This window comes from Leucopleurus acutus (genome assembly GCF_964270905.1).
Source record: "Leucopleurus acutus genome assembly, chromosome: 5".
Classification (NCBI taxonomy): Eukaryota; Metazoa; Chordata; class Mammalia; order Artiodactyla; family Delphinidae; genus Leucopleurus; species Leucopleurus acutus.
Genome location: NC_139147.1, coordinates 23,357,970 through 23,380,383, shown reverse-complemented (window position 1 = coordinate 23,380,383; position 22,414 = coordinate 23,357,970). Strand labels below are relative to the sequence as shown.

Here is a 22,414-nt window from a genome sequence, read left to right as displayed (position 1 = left end):
ACAATGAGGTATCACCTCATACCAGTCAGAATTGCCATCATCAAAAAATCTACAAACAATAAATGCTGGAGAGGATGTGGAGAAAAGGGAACCGTCTTGCACTCTTGGTAGGAATGTAAACTGGTACAGCCACTATGGAGCACAGAATGGAGGTTCCTAAAAAAACTATAAATAGAACTACCATACTACCCAGCAATCCCACTTCTGGGTATATACCCTGAGAAAACCATAATTCAAAAAGAGTCATGTACCACAATGTTCAATGCAGCTCTATTTACAATAGCCAGGACATGAAAGCCACCTAAGTGTCCATCGACAGATGAATGGTAAAGAAGATGTGGCACATATATACAATGGAAGATTACTCAGCCATAAAAAGAAATGAAATTGAGTTATCTGTAGCGAGGTGGATGGACCTAGAGACTGTCATACAGAGTCAAGTAAGTCAGAAAGAAAAATAAATACCATATGCTAGCACATATATTGGAATCAAAAAAAAAAAAAAAAGGTTCCGAAGAATCTACAGACAGGACAGGAATAAAGACGCAGACCTAGAGAATGGACTTGAGGACACGGGGAGGGGGAAGGGTAAGCTGGGACGAAGTGAGAGAGGGACATGGACTTATATATACTACCAAATGTAAAATAGATAGCTAGTGGGCAGCAGCAGCATAGCATAGGGAGATCAGCTTGGTGCTTTCTGACCACCTAGAAGGGTGGGGTATGGAGGGTGGGAGGGAGACGCAAGAGGGAGGAGATATCGGGATATATGTATATGTCTAGGTGATTCACTTTGTTATACAGCAGAAACTAACACACCATTGTAAAGCAATTATATTCCAATAAAGATGTTAAAAATTTTTAAAAAATAAAAATAAATAAAATAGAAAATAAAGAATGGGGGGGCATAGAGTGTCGTATGTAGTCAAATGTGTCTGCCACAGGGATGTTGAAAGGGTCCTTTCTGACAAAGAATGAGAATCAATATTTACTAAGCACTTACAGTGTACCATTTTTCTGTGTTTTGTATGTGTGATCTAATTTAATTCGTCAAACTTCCCTATGAGGTTAATTCTTTTTTATAGAAGGGGATGTGCATAGATTTTGAAGAGTTTAAATGACTTGTCAAACCCACAAAGCTGCTCAGTGGCAAACCTGGGGTTGGAACCCAGTCTGGCTGGCAACAGAGTCATCTCTCCGTATCAGGTCACCGTGAAAGTGTTAATATTGTTCCTCATTTTACTATTGTTAAGTTTAAGAATGGTGGGTAAGGATACTACTGACTTCCTTTGTGAACAGTCTAGGTTAATCTGCTAAGAAAACTATTATACTCTCTCTTATTTAACATCTGTATTTACACATCTTTTACTGTCATTTTAAAATTTTGCAAGTAAGGTAATTAAGAGATAGAGTGATAAAGCAATTTACCTGCAGTCACATGGCTGTGAAGGGGCCAGAGGGGTATTTGAAGGAAGGCTTACTTTGAATTTGAAGGCCTGAGTGCCTGCCACTATACAATGGTTAAGGTTTTTACTTGTATTATGGGAGGGGTAGGGTAAAACATTTGGAATAAAACAAGTTGCATAAACCTGGCTAGCCCTTCAGAAATTTATAGTATAAAATAAACTTTTTTTTAAGGAATATATATTTAATTCTCTTATGTTTTTCCAAACTAGACAGGAGAAGGGCATTCTCAAGTTTAAGGAGGCCAAGGAAATATATTCATTTGATTTCTGGAAGAGTTAGATGAAAAATAGAAATGAGGACCAGGGTCTTCTTTATAGGGAGAAGTTAAAACTGTGAAGGAGGAATATTGATTTGAAACTGACTACTGAGACAGGTTAAATATTGAAATGTGTGTCATTATGTAGACTCACTAATCAGGGTACTAATCTAGTACATACCTAGAGTAAGATGTGAACTACATCAGTTCCTGACCTCTAGATGGTTTCTTCCTGAGACTACACAGTGAATTAAAAGGCAGGATAGAGATTGAGGTGCTACACAGTGAATTAAAATGCGGAATAGAGATTGAGGTGCTTAGGGTATAAAACTGTGTGCCTGCTCTATAATTACTGTTTCTTAGCCATTTTTTTCCCATACCAGGTACTCTCACCAACACTACATTTGTTCTGAATGGTCAAATATGTAAAGTTATATATATTTATGTGTGTAAGAGTGTGTGTGTTTGTGTGTGTGTGTGTACACACACACATATACATATATATATAAAAATTTTGGGAAACCATCTCATTATTCCATGCTACTTTAAAATGGTTGCTATATTTCTTTCATTACTTTCATTATTGCTGAAATTCACAAATATCTTAAATGATTTTTTCTTCACTTATTTTTTTTAACATCTTTATTGGAGTATAATTGCTTTACAATGGTGTGTTAGTTTCTGCTTTATAACAAAGTGAATCACTTATACATATACATATATCCCCATATCTCTTCCCTCTTGCGTCTCCTTCCCTCCCACCCTCCCTATCCCACCCCTCTAGGTGGTCACAAAGCACTGAGCTGATCTCCCTGGGCTATGCATCTGCTTCTCACTAGCTGTCTATTTTACATTTGGTAGTGTATATATGTCCATGCCACTCTCTCACTTCGTCCCAGCTTACCCTTCCCCCTCCCTGTATCCTCAAGTCCATTCTCTAGTAGGTCTGTATCTTTATTCCCATCTTGCCCTTAGGTTCTTCATGACCATTTTTTTTGTTTGGTTTTTAGATTCCAGATATATGTGTTAGCATACAGTATTTGTTTTTCTCTTTCTGACTTACTTCGCTCTGTATGACAGACTCTAGGTCCATCCACCTCACTACAAATAACTCAATTTCGTTTCTTTTTATGGCTGAGTAATATTCCATTGTATGTATGTGCCACATCTTCTTTATCCATTCATCTGCTGATGGACACTTAGGTTGCTTCCATGTCCTGGCTATTGTAGGTAGAGCTGCAATGAACATTGTGGTACATGACTCTTTTTGAATTATGGTTTTCTCAGGGTATATGCCCAGTAGCGGGATTGCTGGGTCCTATGTTAGTTCTATTTTTAATTTTTAAGGAACCTCCATACTCTTCTCCATAGTGGCTGTATCAATTTACATTCCCACCAAGAGTGCAAGAGGGTTCTCTTTTCTCCACATCCTCTCCAGCATTTATTGTTTGTAGATTTTTTGATGATGGCCATTCTGACTAGTGTGAGATGATATCTCATTGTAGTTTAGATTTGCATTTCCTCAAAGAAGAAAATGTACTCTATGATAAAACATTGGAGTTATTATTCACACTTTGTGTATCTGAAGACTAATTAGCCAGTGTTTAATTTCTCAAGACTACAAAACAATATCTGTTGTTTTTCTGTTTCACAAAATGAACAGCTAAAGAGCTCCCTCACCTTAGTTTTTTAAAACAAACTCCCAGCATACAAGTATTCATAGTTTATGATGTTTTTCATCAAAACATATTCCCTGAATATAGATAAAATCGGCATTTGGAGCTGTGGTTCCAGCTTAGGGACTGTAATTGAAATGCATGCACAGGCTTGAATCCTTCATTTCCATTTTCCCCAATTTGTAATTGAGGAGAGGAAGGCTGCCAAGTTTCTAACAGTGTTATACCCTCCTTTACATAGCATTGCACAACTGAGTTAAAACATTTCATGTTCCACAGCTGCTGAAAAAATTGCCTAACCTACTTGTAATATCACAGTAAGGACTGGGTCATGAAGTTGTAGATATAGATTCTCTTGTAGCTCAGCAGTTGATTGCCATGTCCCTTTTGAGGATTACTAAGTAGATAATCTGCTTCTATTTCTGATGACAGAGAACAAATTCATTTGTGTAAAAAGCTTTTGTCAGATATGTTAATGTTTTTCATATAAAGCATATCCATATTTGCAGGTATTCAAGACAACTGAGCTCCCTTATTTGCAGTAAAATCATAGTGTTCAAATTAGATAGTTTCTCTTATCTTTATCATTGACTGGTTTGCAGTTTTATGGAAATAAGTATTTTGAGAGGAGCTTTCCTTTTTCTATAAATGGCACTGAATGGTCTCATTTTTAAAGATCTCTCTGATATTCTTTTACTCCTTATGGTTCGGTTTGACACCAGTCAAAATTGTTTCTAGAGTGTTCAGAATTCACATCACGTGGCTGGTTGTTGAAGCATTCTGGCTGAATGGTTGGGTACTAAATGGATTCATGCCAGCACATGGCAGTTCCAGGCACTGAGGCCAGTGGCTGCTTAGTGCTGGGGGGGAAACGCTTTCCCCTGCAAAAGTTAGTAGTGGTTTCCTGCGAATAAATTTGGATCCTGTGACCCAAATGGTGTTTTCAAGGAATAACTCAACATCTGTGTTTTATTTCCATCTCTGTTCCACACTCAGTGAAGCCCAGATCTCTACTTATAATTAATATCTAAATATCTTTACATTCCCTTTACCTTCAAAGCAAAATCTTTGATAATTTTATTTTCACAAATTGCTATTTTGGCTTGTGGGCATGCAAACACTTTGAGCCTTTAAGATAGGTTTCCATACCAGAGGCTGTGTAATGGTTAAGAGCACAGAGTCTGAAACCTGGCAGATTTGAATTCAAGTCCTGCTCACCCACTTGTTTGTTGAGCCAATGCTCATCTAGATCTTCAACAAGGGATTCACTTCTCTATTCTTTAATATTCTCATCTGTAAAATGGGAATAATAGTGCTGCTCATATAGTAACTGTTCCATTATTATTAGCTATCATCATTAATATTGCTACAGAGCCAAGTTTACATATTTTTGATATGTAATTGATTTTATTTGATATGTTTTGATTTTATTAACCAAGCTTCTCTAAAAGGTTTCCAAAAGGAATTTAGCTCTATGAAAAACATGCTCTGGTAAGATGTCAGAGTGTTTATTTTTGAGGCAGGTATTACTTTTGGAAAGCTACATTATCACCTTGCCATTGATTGCATTCTGTTTAGTTTTCCCACAGTTTGCTAAGAGCAGATGGCAGTTGGTAAGTTTGGCATTTGGGGTTTTAATGGTATCTAGGATTTGTGTTCTTCTTTGTTAGCTGGTTACCATCATGGTGCAGGCTTCACAGCTGAGGCAGATTGAATAATTAAGAGTTTATTACTTGACCAACACAGAACTGTCTAAATCCTGAATCCAGTGCAAAGTTGGGTCTCCCTCTCAGGGCTGTCCTCTACTCTCAAGGACTTCCCCCTTCATCCCCCAGCTCCACTCAGATTCCTGTCTAGGTTTAGGTGTAAGCTTATGTCCTGGTTTTTTCCTCTAATCATCTCCATTCTATTTTTTTTTTTTTTTTTTTTTTTTTGGCGATACTCGGGCCTCTCACTGCTGTGGCCTCTTCCGTTGCGGAGCACAGGCTCTGGACGCACAGGCTCAGCGGCCATGGCTCACGGGCCCAGCCGCTCCACGGCATGGCATGTGTGATCTTACCGGATCGGGGCACGAACCCGTGTCCCCTGCATCGGCAGGCGGACTTTCAACCACTGCGCCACCAGGGAGGCCCCTACTCATCTCGATTCTTAACTCAAGTGAAGCTCTTGTTTCCACCTGGACTTTGAGCAGTGTCTGTACTATTGGCATTCCACATGGTCTGTATGTTTGATGCACTGTGGTTCCCACACTACTGAATAAGCCTTCGCCTCCTCTCCCACTTGCTCTGGTTAAGCTCAGAGGATTAGCAGTTCCTTTCTCATGAGCTGGCTAGTTATGTTCCTGACCGATAGCTTATGCTACTCGGTTTCCTGGTTTAAGCTTTAGGGATCTTCCCTCAACCGAGGTGGTTCAGTGACAGTTTATTCTCCTCTAATATCTGCATCATGATTAAGGAATTGTAGAAACACATGTTAAAGCATTTGCACATTGCAGTAGTCAGTGAAGACTTGGGGGAGGGGTACAACTTGGGCCCTCTGTGGTCAACTAGACTTCTCTGTCTGTGTTCCCTGCTAGAGTCAGTCATTCTGGTGCTCCTTCCAGGCTTACCAATATGCTCTCAAATCTGTCAGTGATGGTGGGAGTAGAGATTATGATTGTAGGGATGATAAGGATGATAGGGTGAGCTGCCCAATTGCCTTCTGGGTCCTGCCAAGAATTACATCATAAGGAAGGAAAAGGGAATCCTCTAAGAGATTCTTGAGACTCTCCGGTTTTTATCCTTTCCAACAACTGGTTGATTCTTGCCTTTTTAGGGAATGAGAAACTATTCTTATAACAGATTCATTCTTTTTCTTCCCCCAGGGATCATTTCTTATAAAGTCTTTGCTCTGAGTCATTAGTTATTGATATTTAAAGGGATACTTTTATGAAAACTCTCCTGTTTTTCAAGGAGACTGAATTTTGACTCTAAAATTTTTGCATTCAAGGCAATCCATTTTGCCATGGTCTAGTTAAAAGTAGTATTTGAAAATCAAAGCTGATAATGACTTTTTGATTCTCAACTCTTGCCCTCCAGGCAAGTGTTGGATAACTCGCTCAACTCACCGGGTGGAAGATGACAGGCAGCAAGCAGGGTTTAGAGATCTGAAAGGTGATAAAGACTAAATATGTAGACATGTAAGAAAGAAATAATGGAAAATGCATACGGGGAGAGAAAACTGAGTAAATAGTGATTACTGTGTTTACAAAAAGTAGAAGGATTGATTTGATCCCCCACTTGAAATTCCAGAATAATTCTTAGAGGTAGCTTTTTAGATCCTTCGCAAGCTGGCATTTCTAAATTCTCTCCTCTTACCTCAGTTTATCATATAAAATGAAGCTCAAACCCTGCTTCATTTTTGAAACCTTTCTCTTTTTTTCCCCAGCTTTACTGAGATATTCTGACATACACTATTATTTGAAACCTTTCTTAATTGCCCCAAACCACCTTTCTTTGTCTGTTATAAACCACTAGAATTTGGATTAGTACTGCTCATTTCGACATGTAATCTCATACAGTCCTGGGTTATTTTAAGTGTTTTAATTTCATTAATCTTGTCTTTTAAATGAGATTCTAGTTTAGAGACAAAAGTTTTATGTTATGTGGTGCTCATAGTGGATGCTCAGAAATAATTATTGAAAAAAAAATGATGCTCTCATGTTGCTATTTATATTTAGAGTAGAAGCAGAATTCAAAACTAACAAAAAATTTGAGTTAAAAAAATAGATAAATATCTGACTGTGGGAGCTATTATAAATAAGCAAATTATAATTATAAAAGTTATAGAATATTTACTCTTTTAAAATCCTTAAAGATGAACATACACTTTTATGTGATTACAACAGTATTGGTGGAAATATAAATTAAATAATCAAATTTGCCTCTAAGTTCTTTGACAATATATACTTAAAAATTAGTTAATATTGTGTGCTTTTCCTTCTTTATTTACATTAACTCAGTAGTTCATTCGCAACTTAATAACAGATATTTACATTTCACCTTGCTAGTAATCTTTCTTATAAATTTTCAGAGAAGATAGTAAGTAAATATAATAGTCAAAAACCCAGAGGCTGATCTTTGCATATACAGTTTAGTTAGTTACATGCATGTCCAGCCTACCTAAATAAGTTCAGTTTTTTTCCTGGCTCTGAATGCTCTGTAGTAAAATCAATTTCAGTTATAAAAAATATGGAATGACTTTTCAAATAGCACTATCCAGAAAAATGTTATTTGAATTATTTTGTTACCAAACTATTATATTAGTTAATATTTATCCCCAGTTAATTTATTCTGAAAATTTTGTGTCTAGAGAACAGTCTATAATATGTATATTTTGATATAATCGCAAAATTCAGCATCATTTCTTTTAAATAGCTCATGTATGTTCATGTAATATTATAAAGTATTAATACTTTGAGTAATCTATTGTTGATTAATTTTAATGTTTCGCCTGATGAAACAAGTGTTACAACTCATCATTTGTCAGTTTAATTTTAACAGAGAAAAGGTCAGAAAGTCAGAAGTGATTTGTACATGAATATATGCCTTACAAAAATTAAATAACAAAAATAGGAATAACAGAAGCATATGAGTTAAAATAGAAGTCAACCACCATAAAAATATTTATAATTTAAAATAAAATATTCCTAAATATTTAATTTACTTTAGAATGGATTAAGATTTTTGTCTGCAAATGTGAAAATTTATTTGTGGTCATGCTGTGAAAGATATGCATGTTCAATAGTACTCTTAAAAATCTAAATAAGTGGGGCTTCCCTGGTGACACGGTGGTTGAGAGTCCGCTTGCCGATGCAGGGGACACGGGTTCGTGCCCCAGTCTGGGAGGATCCCACATGCCGCGGAGCGTCTGGGCCCGTGAGCCATGGCGCTGAGCCTGCGCGTCCGGAGCCTGTGCTCTGCAACGGGAGAGGCCACAACAGTGAGAGGCCCGCGTACCGCAAAAAAAAAAAAAAAAAAAAAAAAATCTAAATAAGTGTATGGAAGACAGGAAAGATAATGACATAAAAATCTAAACTAGCAATGTTGCTCCCTTTGAAGTTACATTTAATTCAGAGTTTACTGGGTAAGGGGAAAAAATGGAAGATGGGATATATAATTTTTATTGTCAAATGTGGAAACAATACTATTAATCAAAAAGATTAAAATTAATTTATTATGTGGCTTTTCAAGTCAGATAATTTTAAACAGCTTAATAGATGATGGCTTTCTTACTACTTTTAGAAAAGATCCAGAAACTTTTAATAGTGCCATTTCTTATAGCCATCCTTGGAAAGAGCCTAGTGCACAGCATATTGTTATTACTCTGTAATATCATTTACATATATACATATATAAATATACATCAAAGAGATAAGTTTTGTTTAGTGTTTATGATTTAGTTTATGTCTTTTACATAGTTCAATATTTTACATTAAAACAAGGTGTTAAAACATAATTCTAAGTGATGAATGAAAAATAAAAATTCACAAATGTATCCTTGACAATTTGGACTTCTGTTTCATTCGCTCATTCCCATTCCTATTTGTCAAATCCTTGCTTTGTGCAACCATTGAACTCTATGGGTAATAGAAAGATATATAAGCCTGGGATCTTTTTCTCAAGGGATTTACCATCTAGCATCAGCAATAATACGCTTATTCCCAAAGCGATAATACAAAGAATATGTGATATTTCCATATAAGTGACAAAATGTGATATCAGCCTGTGAATGCAATTTGATTATATGGGTGTGCATGAAGTGCTGAGAATTCAATTGAAACAACACAGTGAAAATGAGTTTCTGACTCAGGATGAGCTAGAAAATCAACCAGTTTTGTTCTGCCACCTACTACAACATATCAGTTCCTTTATGATACCATGACTGGTGGGGTCAGACACCTTGCTTTTCCTCATACATTTCTCCCCTGGAGCAAAGAAGATGGTTAGGTTTTGTGTTTTCCAGAGAATTTCTGTAAAAAAAAACCCAAGGAACTTGAAATGTTTCTTTTTAAGAGAAGGACTTGCAAATTCTTTTAATCAACATCCTGATTTTACAAGTGAAAAGGAAAAGAATCCCTTAAAGGGATAAGTGACTTGTCAATTTTTCACAGCTAGCAAGTAGCTTGGCTTGATCTAAATCAACATTTTGACTTAAGTAGAAAAATCTGAAATAGTTCATATTAGGGGAAGAAAGTTTTGTGTTAGGTCAGAATTACATGTGCTTTGAAAAATTATTTTAAATGCACCACATTATTCTTTCCAATATTTTATCCAAATATCCATTATAGTCTTTTATTCCGAAGGAAAAGGATTTAAAATTTTACAAGTGGAAGTGCATTAATATGATTTATCTCTCCAGGAGTGACAATACCTTTATATCAGAAAGTACATTTCCAAGATACTGAGTGTGCCACTGTTTCCTTAATAGTTTATGATTAATTGAAGGAATTCAATTTCTATCTTTTTAAATACTGAAATCACTGTTATTAAAGATGAGAGTCTTCACTGCATCTGAAGTAAATGTGTGCATTTTACTTCGAATCAAACTAGTATATTTTATTCTGCAGAAATTTGTTCTACAGTGTGAATGTGTATTTTCCCACATAGTGGGGACATTTTAAAAGCAGAAATAACAGAAACGCTACAACACTTCCAGGGCAAAGGTTGCAGTGTTGATAAGATGGAACTAATGAACTAGGTATATTGGAGGTATGAACTGTTGTTAATCAGGGTGGAAGAGTGGGTCCAGGGGAGCTGAGTTGCAAAGTATATCCACAGGTATAGGCAAAGTCTTGGCCAAAGAGTGTTGAGCAAGTTGATAATGCCTTATGGCAAATTATGTGAAGATAAATTTAAGTTCAAGGACAGTCAATATTTTTTATTAATTTGTGGATGATAACAGAAGATAGGTAGAAAGGTTAAAGCCCAGAAATCAGTTTGATGAGAGTACTGAGAACTTGGAAATTGTTGGTGTAACATTGGACTTATCTGAGAAGCATGGTGAGGGTGGGGAAGAGAGGGACTAACATGATACTTGGAAGTAAGAAAGGTTCAGATTGATTATTTTCTAACAATGTGTTAAAGGCAAATAGAAGAATAGTTATCTGAACATAGCTAGGGTTTGTTTGAGAAAAGGAAGAGGTGAGAGAAGAAGGTGTAAAAGCATTTTAAAGTTTGAGATTAAATGCTCAGAATGGAAAATTCTCTTGAAATCTCAGGAAATCCAAGATCAAGGTGCCATCAGATTTAGCGTCTGATGAGAGCTTGCTTCCTGGATCATAGACAGGTGTCTTCTTGCTGTGTCCTCATTGTTAGAAGGGGCTAGGAAGATCACGGAATCCTCTTTTATAAGGGTACTAATCCCCTTAATGAAGGCTCCACCCTCATGATCTAATCACTCCCCGAAGGCCTCACCTCCTAATATTATCACATTTGGGGTTAGGATTTCAACACATGAATTTAAGGGGTGGGGCACAAACATTCATTCTATAGCAGTGTTTAACCATGACAACTTTCTTATTTTCTTAATGAGTTCTAATTTTTAATTGACCACAGGCAATCTGGGGCAAGTATTAGTTTACATTTCCCATTGCTAGATAAGGGGAGTTCAATTATGTATTTACTTATTTTAAGACATTTTTGGAGAATCAACTGTTTACCAGTTATTTTGATAAGCACTATGACATAAGTCAGGCTCATAGAGGTGAATAAAACTTTGTCTTTTCCCTCAAGGAACTTTAAGTCTTCTTTGGAGAAAACACTTAAGCAGACTGTTCCAATAAAATGTCTAATTATGTAGCTAAACTGTCATATATGGAAATAATTTGTAAACATGAAATAATACCGAAACATGATTTCATCATAGTATTTGATTTAGCCTGCTGTCAATTTTTAAATTATTTCTTCAGTTGTGGAAATGAGAACACAGATTTATCTCATTTGCTTTATCACAAAGGAAGAACTATGAATAAAAATACTTTCTCCAGTTTAACACATATAGTGAGTTCACATTACAGATGTGTCAAATGTGTCACGTTACAAATGGACACATTGTTTGAGTCCTCTACACTTCCTTTTAATTAATCAGAGAAGAAATCTTGTGTTATATACATTACTTCTCTAGTTATTTCAATAATTTTTAATACATTAAAATGAGTTCTAAATATGTAATACGTAATTTCCTTATGATGGCCTTTTCTCTTAATTGTATTTATTTCTTAAGTTTTTAGAGTGAACAGGTCTTTGCTAAAATATTTCTTATGCTCATTGGCTTGTTGATTGCTTTACGATTTTGCCATTTTCACATGTGCTGAATTTGTTGTTCTGGATCTCATTAGAAATGACGCAAGTCTCCCAATTCCAGTCATCTTGTTATTGAACAAATAACATTAAAATAATTCAATTCAAAAATTTATGTTGTATGAAACATATTTACTTATCAGATTCTTTCATGAGGCCTGACCAGCTCTTTTGAGTGAAAACCAAGCACAGTGACTCACATTTCCCAAACAGACCTTCAATCTAAATGATTTTGAGTCATATTTGAGGTCACTTTGCTGTTGCCATTGTACTTAATCTTCCCAGCATCTCATCGTTATTGCCAGAAAACTTTGGTGTGCAGCCTGCATGTAATCAGGGGGAGACAACTGCAGCATAGACTACCTTAACTGAATGAAAATGAGACGGTGCAATGCAATATGCAGACCTATGCCAGACGAGCATCCTCAGCTTTACACAAAATGCCCAAATAGTGTTCTATATTTTGCAATACAAACACATAACATATATATGACATATCTATAGTAATCCTGTTATATATGTCAGTGTTTTAGTATAAGTCTACCTGATTGTACTTAATATTCTATTGGAGTTTAGGGAAACAAAACAGTGTGTGTGTGTGTGTGTGTGATGTTTAATATTATAATAAATTTTTTTTAATTATGTAGTCTATCATCAGAGGTATATAATCCATATTTTTCATACAAATGAGAGTTTAAAATTAGTTTTAGTAAGCATGAAATGAATTTCTGGGTGTATTCATTTGAATGAAAATATAGTTGTTTTTTGGTTATCTTGACGTGTGGATTTAGAACTACAGTGAAATAAGTAAAATGTAGCTTCTGTGTAAAGGTTATGTCATAATCCACAAATACAAATCCATACTCTTTGATTTTAAAAAACATAATTTTTCATTAACAAAGATGTGCTTTTACAGAAATATTTCCAGTTTTCATTTTTATTCTGTTTGACTTCCTACATTGCCCAAACTTTAATGGTTATATTTTTCAGATGAAATTGAGACGGTGATCAAGGTGTACTTTGACTTAATCACAAGCATTTAATGCAATTCAGAGAACAATAGATTCTTTCTGATGTAAAATTCTTAGTTGTCATGTTGCTAGTGTGCTGTTTGTGACCAGCATGCAAAGTAGTTTTAATCCATACATCCTTTTTTCTGTGCTGGGATGCCTGCCAAATCTATGTCTGTGATTAACTTTTGAAGTTGTCAGCCCAAAACAAATGTAGGGGCAGGAGAACTTAGGACAGTGGATTTGTGTTTTATGCATATTTAACAATAGTGCTAGTTTTCAGAATTAGAAAACACATAATTATCTTCCTAGATTAAAATTTTGCTATTTTAAACTATCCTATGTTTTTAATTGAAATCTTCAATAAAGTTCATGTAAAACTGATGGTATTTTAAAAAAATCTGTTAGAAGTTGTGTTACATAATTATTCATGGCATTACAATATCTAAATTTCCCCAGTTTTTAGCAGGAGGTAAAAATCAGCAACATTCAAGAGCACTTGTTAACTGATTTGCCTTAATTCTTTGGATGATTAGTTACTATTCTAGCCAAATGTGACTTAGTGAAAAAACAACCCTCGGCTTGCAAACAGAATTAAAATCAAGCATTGACTTCATTTTTCTGGGCTTCCGTATCTTCATCTATGTAAATTACTATACCTTGGTTATGTGCTTCGGGGTATTCATATGAATAAGGCTGAGTAGGAAGTGAAAGTAAGAAAATTTGCATTTAGTGAGTACCACCAACTCTGTCCTACAACCACCAGTTACGTTAGACGCTTTGAATCTAGTAGCAAATCTGTGAGGGATGTTCATTTTATATAAATCACCGATTAAAAAACTGAGTCTCAGAGAAGATGAATCACTTTGACCAGGATTGTCCAATTGATGAGTGAAGAACCTGGAATTCAGAAATCATGATTGTCTACTTTCAGAATTCTTATGCATATGACTGCAGACTCTGTGTACCTATGGCTACAACTTAAACTCCCATTTCCTACCACTCTCATGATGATGGAGGGGAGGGGAGTGAGTGATTTTGAATATATGGGGAAAAGTCCATGAAAATATAATCAAGTGCATTTACTATCCCAGACACTGTGAAAAACATTAGAGTATATTATCTCACTTGAGCCTAAGCATAAACTTATAAGGTAAATACTATTATTAAGCCATGTTACAAATGATGAAATCAATGCTCAGAAACTTTGTGTGACTTTTCTAAATTTCCAGACAAGGTGGCCTAACTTCAAAGAGAATATCTTTGACCACTACTACGTTAATATCCTATTGCTGCTGTAACATACCACAAAATAAGTGACGTAAACAATACAATTTTATTAGCTCACTGTTCTAGAGGTCAGGAGTCTCACTGGGCTAAAATCAGGATGTCATCAGTGCTGTGTTCTTTCTTGAGGCTGTAACTGAGAATCATTGTCTCTTTCCTTTTCTCCCTCCTAAAGGTCATCTGTAATTCCTTGTCTCATGACCCCTTCCTCCATTCTCAAAGCCAGCAGTGTAGAATCTTTAAATCTCTCTCTCTCTCTCTGTCTCTTCTATCACACCTCCCTCTGAATCACTTGCCTTGCTTTTCCTTTATAAGGGCCCTTGCCATTATAATGAACCCACTTAGTACTCTCCCTATCTCAAGGTTCTTTATCATTTCTGCAGTCTCTTTTGCCATGTAAGGGAATATTCCAAGGTTCTGGGAATAGGATGTGGACATTTTCACGGGGGGTCATTCTTTCTATCACAAGTCTACCTCTGACTGCTGGCAATGCGTTTTCTTTTAGCATGTGTGGTGTTGAGGGAGATAAGTTAGAGAATGTAGTACTCTCCTCTGTGAAGAGCTCAGAAGGGATGATTCATTATTAATTGATTAGTCAGACAAATGGTAGCACATTTAAATTCAGCAGCTAACATGGTTTAAAAGTTAAATAATGCAGAAATAAATTGATTTAGTGGACTTTGAAAGTTGTATAAATTGTATGACAAGGAACTCATCACAATATTTTTAATTAATGTTAATACATTTATGAATTTAACAGTCTAAAAAGATAGTGACAAGGATTAAGGTAAATACAGAAAGCTTTTTTCATTTTCAATGTTTCATTTTCTGTGGAATGAAAAAACCTACATTAAGAAATATTTTAATTGCATAGCACTTTATTCTTTGTAAAAATTTTTTTCAATCTCTATTCCCATTTGATTCCCCGTTAATCTTGGAGGTAATAAAACTGATGTTTTCAAAACTGCTTTATAAATATGATACCTCTTTTAAGGCCTGGTAACTACCATGTATCATTGGTTTTACTATTTATTTTTTCTGCCACTTCTAATTTTGAATTTGCCATTTTATATTGAGTTGTTTTATAACCTGCTGAAATATTTAGAGATTAGAAAGTGTTTTAATCCTAATAAACAGAATGTCATCCACGAGATGTGGAAATTTTTAGTAAATTCCCCAGAGTCACACAGCTAATTGGTAACAGAGCCTGGCCTGCTTCCTTGTTCACTGGACACCCACTCTAAAGTGATTACGTCTGGGTCACTACCTCCCAAATCTAAGACAGAAATTAATGAGTCCTTGGCCTTTTGATTTTGCTACCTTGCAGGTTTATTTGTGTCATATGTAATTGGCAGTAAGTACATTGGTGTGATGTATTGGTGTGACACATTGGTATCACATTGGTGATGATCGAGATCATCTTGATTTTGGCTGAGGAAATATATATCCTATAAAATGCTTATTAAAGTAGGTCTTCAATATGCAAGCAGTCAGGGGTGGTCATTGTAATTAGCAAGCAAACTAGAGCCATATTTAACGTTCTGAAATAAGCCTTTGGTAAGTTAAATGAATACTTTTACCTTAATATTTATGAACATTTGTAAATATTCTGTCTCCCTCCCTCCGTCTCTTTCTCTTACACAAGCACTCATATTCCCACACAATTTCAGTATCTTTATTTGTAAAAGAACAAGTTGAATGTGGTCATATTCTTTCTATGGTTCAGGTAGATTTTTACAGAGATATTAACATAGAGGATGCTTTATAGTAGAGGAACACCAATGCAAATGTGGTTTGATAGATTTAAATATCGATTAGATATCTAAAATTAGCAAAGATTGTCTCTCACTGTCTTTGATGTGATATCAATGTGATAGTGAACATACTAAGTTAGAAAAAATACCTATCTGCTTTGACCCTTTTAAATTAATTTCTTAAAAAAATCAGTTCTGTTCTGAATAACTCCATAGATCATTTTCCTGAGGAAGTGATTTCCACATAGTGGCGGCACGCTATAGCCAGTGATTATAGAAATGGAAATAAAGCTATGACAGTTAACATATTTTTATTTATTACTTAGTAAAGAAATTAAATTACAAGTTATGTTTACTTAAGCATAATATATAGCTATTTTAAAATTTTAAAGTTTTCCATGAGATTTTTCCTTGTCATGTGGACTTATCAGTCTTTATGATTCCTTTTTCCAAAAAAACCACTGACATTAGTCTATAAATTACAGGGTGGCTGTACATTAACACCAGAAAATGTTATTGTAATTGCTTGAAACACCATCAACAAATCATTCTAATGTCTACTTTAGCTCAGTTTGAAAAGAATAATATGTGTTGACTACAGCAAATCAAAATAAACCTCTGTGTTTCCCACTACATTCTTCATTTTGCCTTAGTTCTAAAATATGGATTAGCTCTTACTGCTTTTTTAAAGGAAAATAATTACAGTGCATTATGAATCTATAACAAATTTGTTTCGCTGAAGTGTTCAAGTACAAATTTATTCAAACAATAGACTAGTCAGAGACACAATTACTACCTTTTGTCGTAAGGTAAATTAATGGTTATTGGTAACTAGGAACAAACTCATCAGTACTTTTGTGTGACCTGAATCTCTTTTCATAAAATGTATTTAGAAATTTATGCACACAGCTTGGCAAAATGCTGTTTGGTTTTGTTTCTGGTAGTTAACTCTAATTCCTAAGGGCACATGGTTTCTTGTTTTTACACAAAATTTATAATGTTACCACATTGTGTTCAGGTATGTGGAGTGATAAAGTGTTAAGTGACTGTTACTGAGATTATGGTGTCAGAAAAAATGTTTGTATCTTTCTTAGATAGGGAATGATATTGATTATAAAACATAATTTTCAGTGGTGGTCCACTTTTTCCTATCATTTTTAGGTTGTTATTCTCCTAAAAGCTACTAATCCAGTTAAGGATTTCCAAGAAGACAAATGATTTTAGGGATGATATTTAAATTCTTCAAAATGAGAGAGACTGAATGATTTATAATTGATTATTCACTTAAAGTTGTTTCTGTTCAATATAATTCTTAGTTAGGAATGTAAAGCATTTATCATATTTATAGGTTCTATCTTAGACAACATGTTCAATAAGAGACTACAGATAAGCTTTAATTTGCTAATTTCCAGCCTAAGACTAATTGTTTAAGGTTCTGTGTTTACCATAAATGAAAGCAAAATTCAGATTTTGTCAACTAAATATTCAAACCTAAAAGTGGGTTGGGTGGAGAATAATAACTTTGGCTTGAATAGACTGGTTCATTTTGACATATAGTTTCTTTATAGACCATATATTTAAAGTTGATATTTTATTCTTACTGTATTAAAATTGGAAACAACAGAGTAGAATGATTCAATTTTCTGATAATTTTGATAGTGTGATACCAGAGAGTTCTCTGTTTCACAGGCAGAATGCCCATTTTAATGACATATTAATGCAAATAATATCATTTGTTTTGGAATAACTTATTAGATTAATTCTTCTGCTTTATCTGCTCATGAGATTATAAAAATTGGCAGAAAAATATATTAAAGATGTTCTCTTTTCTAGCCTTTGTTTATAGTTTACTTTGAGTTGCTTCTGTTTATAATTGTCTTAAGAATTCTTGCTGCTACTTTTACATTACCAATTAGCATGATCAAAATCTGAATATGTTTTAATGGCAGACAATACTGATTTTTATTGAGAATACAGAGATTAAGAAACAGATTGATAGGCCTGCTAAGAATGGTTTAGCCATTTCCGCCACCAAAAAGAATATAAATAGATCTATAGAAATATTGTTTTAGCTGAAATTTTGTATACAAAAGAAAACCCATAGGTTCATTAGATATTTTAAATGGTTTTATTCTCCAAAAGAAATAAAAACTATAAATTGCTCTTTGCTAAGAAAACCCAAATTCTGATTTTCTGCTGTCATTCCTGTAATTTACTGATTTACTTAATCCCATTTTGTCTGTAGTCTGAATGCTCAGGCAGTCTCCATGCTCTGCAGGTTTCAATTAGGATGGCTCTGCATAGGGAAAACTCTAACAAGGCAGAAACTCTTTCTTCTTCCAGAAAACATTCTTTCAATATATATCATCTTGGAATATTAATGGGACCATTCACCTTTCGAACCAGACCACCAAGGGAGGCGTTTCATGGTCAGGGAAACTAAGACCTATAACTATGAAGTTTGTTTATTCCATTAACTGTCTCTATAGAGAAATATGTTTCCTTCACTTACCCTTTAGAGTTTCTGACTCTTCAGTTAATTAAGAAAGTAGATGTAACAGGTGCATTAATATAAATTTGTTCTTTGACAATAGTGGATTAATAAGGGCTATCTTTTTCAGAAGGAACAGCAAACCTTTTCAAAAAATCATGATACTTCAGGAAAAAAAGCAGGGTTATATTCAAATATATGCATATTTTAAATTAATATTTTAATAATTATTTTGATTCTCGATGTGTGAAAACATTAAAAATTAAAATGAGACCATTTTCTCAGCAATCCCATAACCTGCTGCCTTGGGCATATGCAAATCACTGAAGTTGCCAGAGGGTCACTTATGTGATTCTCTCTCTAGTGCAGCACTAAATGTTAGGGTTGCTTGTTGATATCTAATCCTCAGTTAACATCATAAATCAGTGCTTGTCAGATCAGGGAAGCATATTAACTAGAGTTATTGTATTTCAAAACAGTTAGGAGTGTTTTTTTATTCTGACAGCTTCCCAGAGAGGGGGCTCTGTGATGGGTAGCTGTGATTTCACACCTGTGAGTAGGCTACGCATTGCCCGTTATTGCCATTAAGGGCAACCTTAGTGAGCACGTCGTAATTCTCTCTGCAGTCCTCCATTCTAATTCTTGTCACAACCAAAGTTATTTACTCCCTTTACCAAGCTAACAGCTGCCAGACAAGTGCCTTTTTATAGAGTTATACAATTTTAGAAAGGGTAAGGGGGGGCTGTACAGGATATCTTATCTGAATCTTCATTTTCCTGTTGAAGATAATGATGCCTTTTCATTATTGGGCATTGACGATGCTTTGGTCCAGAGAAGGTGTTTAACTTGCTTATTTAGAATTATAAAACCGGTTTGTCTTGTTCTAGCATCCTGTTCTTTCATTCTCCCTGTTTCTCTGCCTCTCTCTGTCTCGATGCACTGTTACCTACAGAAAAAAAGTGTTTTTCCAGTCTCAATGTACTGTTTTGCAATACATTGCAAACCAATGGAAACATCTACTGTAGAAGTAGTGCAATATTCTATAGTCAGTATATCACAAAATTAATGTATTTTTTGCAGATTAAAAAAAAACATAAAGTTAAGAAAGAGGTATCAATTGAAAAGGGTTTTTTGATAGGCTTACTTTACAAAGGGCCATAAGAGTAACACAGGACCGATGAAGACCACAAAATAACATTCTTTTCGATCAGAATATTGTAAAACTATTACAGCCGAGAATAAGATGAGGCTTTTGGAAAATGTTGACAACAATAAAAAGTAACTTGGGGAAGCCTTTATGTGATGTGAAAAGATGCTATTACTCAATAATTGGGTAAGTCTTTACCCAATGAATATTTAAATAAAAATATTTAAATGAAACAACTGTATGGTTAGCTGATGTCAGAAGGTGGATATACAATTCTTTTTCAATTCTTTGAGAATAAATTTCAAAGGAGATAGTTCAGGAACACTGAAGGTAGAGTTAGGTGAGGACTCTTTAGGAAAACAATTCCCTCTTCTAAGTGATTTTCATCTTCCTTATCTCAGTAGATTATATCACAGAGTGATACCTGAACCTAGGTAAGGACATTTTATTGATTTGTAACAGGTTAAGGAGTGTGTCAACTTTCATTACTTTTAAGCACGGTGGAACAATTTTTAACATATTTGTACATTTTCCTTAAATAATAGCACATACACAAAGACAAAGATTATGCTATTTACACAGAATTAAGAATCTAAAATTTGGAAGATGTCTAGAGATTGTTCAACTTGACTACATAAATAGACTGTGGTGTGGGATTAATAGACAAACATTTCTCCTCGCTTTCTGGGGCAAGTATTTTATATTTCTAGGAATGAATTTAACAGGGAAGTAAGATTCATCTTCCTAAATTTAGAAATTGGTGTTAATATGCAAAAATATCAGGGATTCTTCTTTTCATGTATTTTAAATTCTTTGAGCTTGAATTTTCCATCTATAAATGAGGAATGTGCCAACTAAAAAATGAAGTGTGAATTACTGTTTTCAGGCCCTTCATTTCCCATAGGAACTGTTTTACAGGGTTGATGTTAGGCACCTGAAATGGATTATCAGTTCTAAAATAAGGAAGAATAGAGTTGACTAGGTAAATGAAATACAAGCTTTATATAAATCTTATTTTCTGCAAGAGCTGTTCCTTGATCAGTAGGTTTAAATAACAACAAACACTTTTCTTAGAGAACACATTATTACATTTTATCTCTTTGAAAGTGTTATAAGAAGCCCAGAGAAACAAAATACAATCCCTGAAATCCAAATATCAATATCCATATTGAATTTTATTGTAATGTACCATCAACATAATTTACCCATCATTTATGCTTATTAAATCATTTGACTAAGAAATGAGAAGCATTCTTTTTCTTAAAAGATAAGTTGAAGCATATGAAAATTTGCAAAAGTTTGAGTATACATTGATGTAGATAGGACAGTGGCCAAACCAAAAGTGGTTAAGAATACGCCACTAACAGGAGCTTGGGGAGGGGTTTTTGTAGAGAAGATGCAGAAGCAAAGCAAGGAAATTATTTGATGGGCCATAGCTTAAGCAGTTACCTTCTTCTGGGAAAGCTTCACTGGCTGTCTGTGATTGGTTTTTGTTACATTTCATTTTCTGGGATTTGGATTCCTTGATTCTGGCTTTGGTTTTGGTTTGCTGAGCACGTTACTAAGGCATTAGAGCTACCTCAGTCTACTGGTCTCCTTGTTTAATTACAATAACAATTAAAAACATGTCAAATTTTAAGTAATTTACGAATGTGTATTATATTCATGTAAACATTTGTATACGAAGGCACCGTCGGCTGTAAGGGAACTTAAATTATTCCTTTCTCTGTTCCATGCCCTCTGCAAAGGGCTATGTTTAAGTCCATGCCAATATCACAAATTGTAATTGGGTCTTAATAGGAAATAAGTTCAGTGGTTATAGTTCAGTGGTTAAGAACCAGGGCACTGGACAGTATAGCTAATATAGAATTCTAGTAATATCAGGTAGAATCTAGGATGAATAATTTAATCATCTTGGATAATATTTATCCCATGGGTTTATTTTGAGAATTAAATAAGATAATATAGATAAATTGGATGGTACCATATCTGGCACTTACTAAGTAGCTTTTGTTTTAGAGGAAAAAAGTATTTGTGAAGAAACAATATTGTATAAATACAATGTTAGTAATTTGACTTTTTATTAGTTGATGCAGTCAAATTATGTTTTAATTTAAAAGATAAAATATATATGAATCTTTGAGAAGATGAAAACAATCCAAAACATAAAGGTTACGGAACTTACAACAGACTTTGCTGGAACACACTAATCAAGTATTTTGGATAATTGACATTTTGACTATTTTAAGCCATAGAAGGAGTATCTTTTTCAAATATTTAAAGACTGTATATGTGTGTATGTGTGTGTGAGAGGGGCAGATAGAGAAAGAAAAAAAAAAAGAAAGAATATCCTTATTAATACGATATCTTACTACAAAACCTATCAGTACATTTTACCTACCAAAAATATGAATTTTAGTCAATGTCCTAAGGGTACATTTCATAGCTACTACAATCTTTAAAAATATAATCTTCTTGCAGATTTATGCTAGAAGGAGATAATCTTCCTTGTCAAGGTTGTGGATATCCTGAATAGAAACAAAAGAGCAGGACTTGTAACAGATGGTCCCTATTACTCTGCTGGTGTATTGATATTTTAGTATTAAATTTAGCATATGTAAACTTCATATGATCATAATGAGGAAATACAAGCCCACTCCATTCCACTGTGGGTGCCCCTTCAATCTCTTGTTAAAAGTTGTATTCCTCTAAAACACAGTCAAGGGTGAAATAGTAGAACTACCTTAAGATGAGTGTTCCCTTTTCTGTAAAATGAATGTAGTGATACTTGCCTTATGGATATTAACTGATTTAATGTAAATCAAAGTCAGTATGCAAGACCTGCCTCATAGTAGGTAAAAACTAAATGTTATTGGCAATGAATTAATCAGTGTTTTTGTCATCAGATATACTTTTTTTGAAAATTGAAGTAGGCCTATGTGAAGGAAATCATAATTGGAGCCCTCAACTTCTTTCAGTTTAACATG

General features: G+C 34.5%; 1 protein-coding gene across 4 annotated transcripts in view; it reads left to right on the top strand.

The window, feature by feature from the left end:
* NCAM2 (neural cell adhesion molecule 2) overlaps positions 1-22,414 on the top strand; it is a gene marked incomplete at both ends in the record, with an annotated part of 498,781 nt that overhangs the window by 19,741 nt on the left and 456,626 nt on the right. The gene's annotated exons all lie outside the window — the stretch shown is intronic.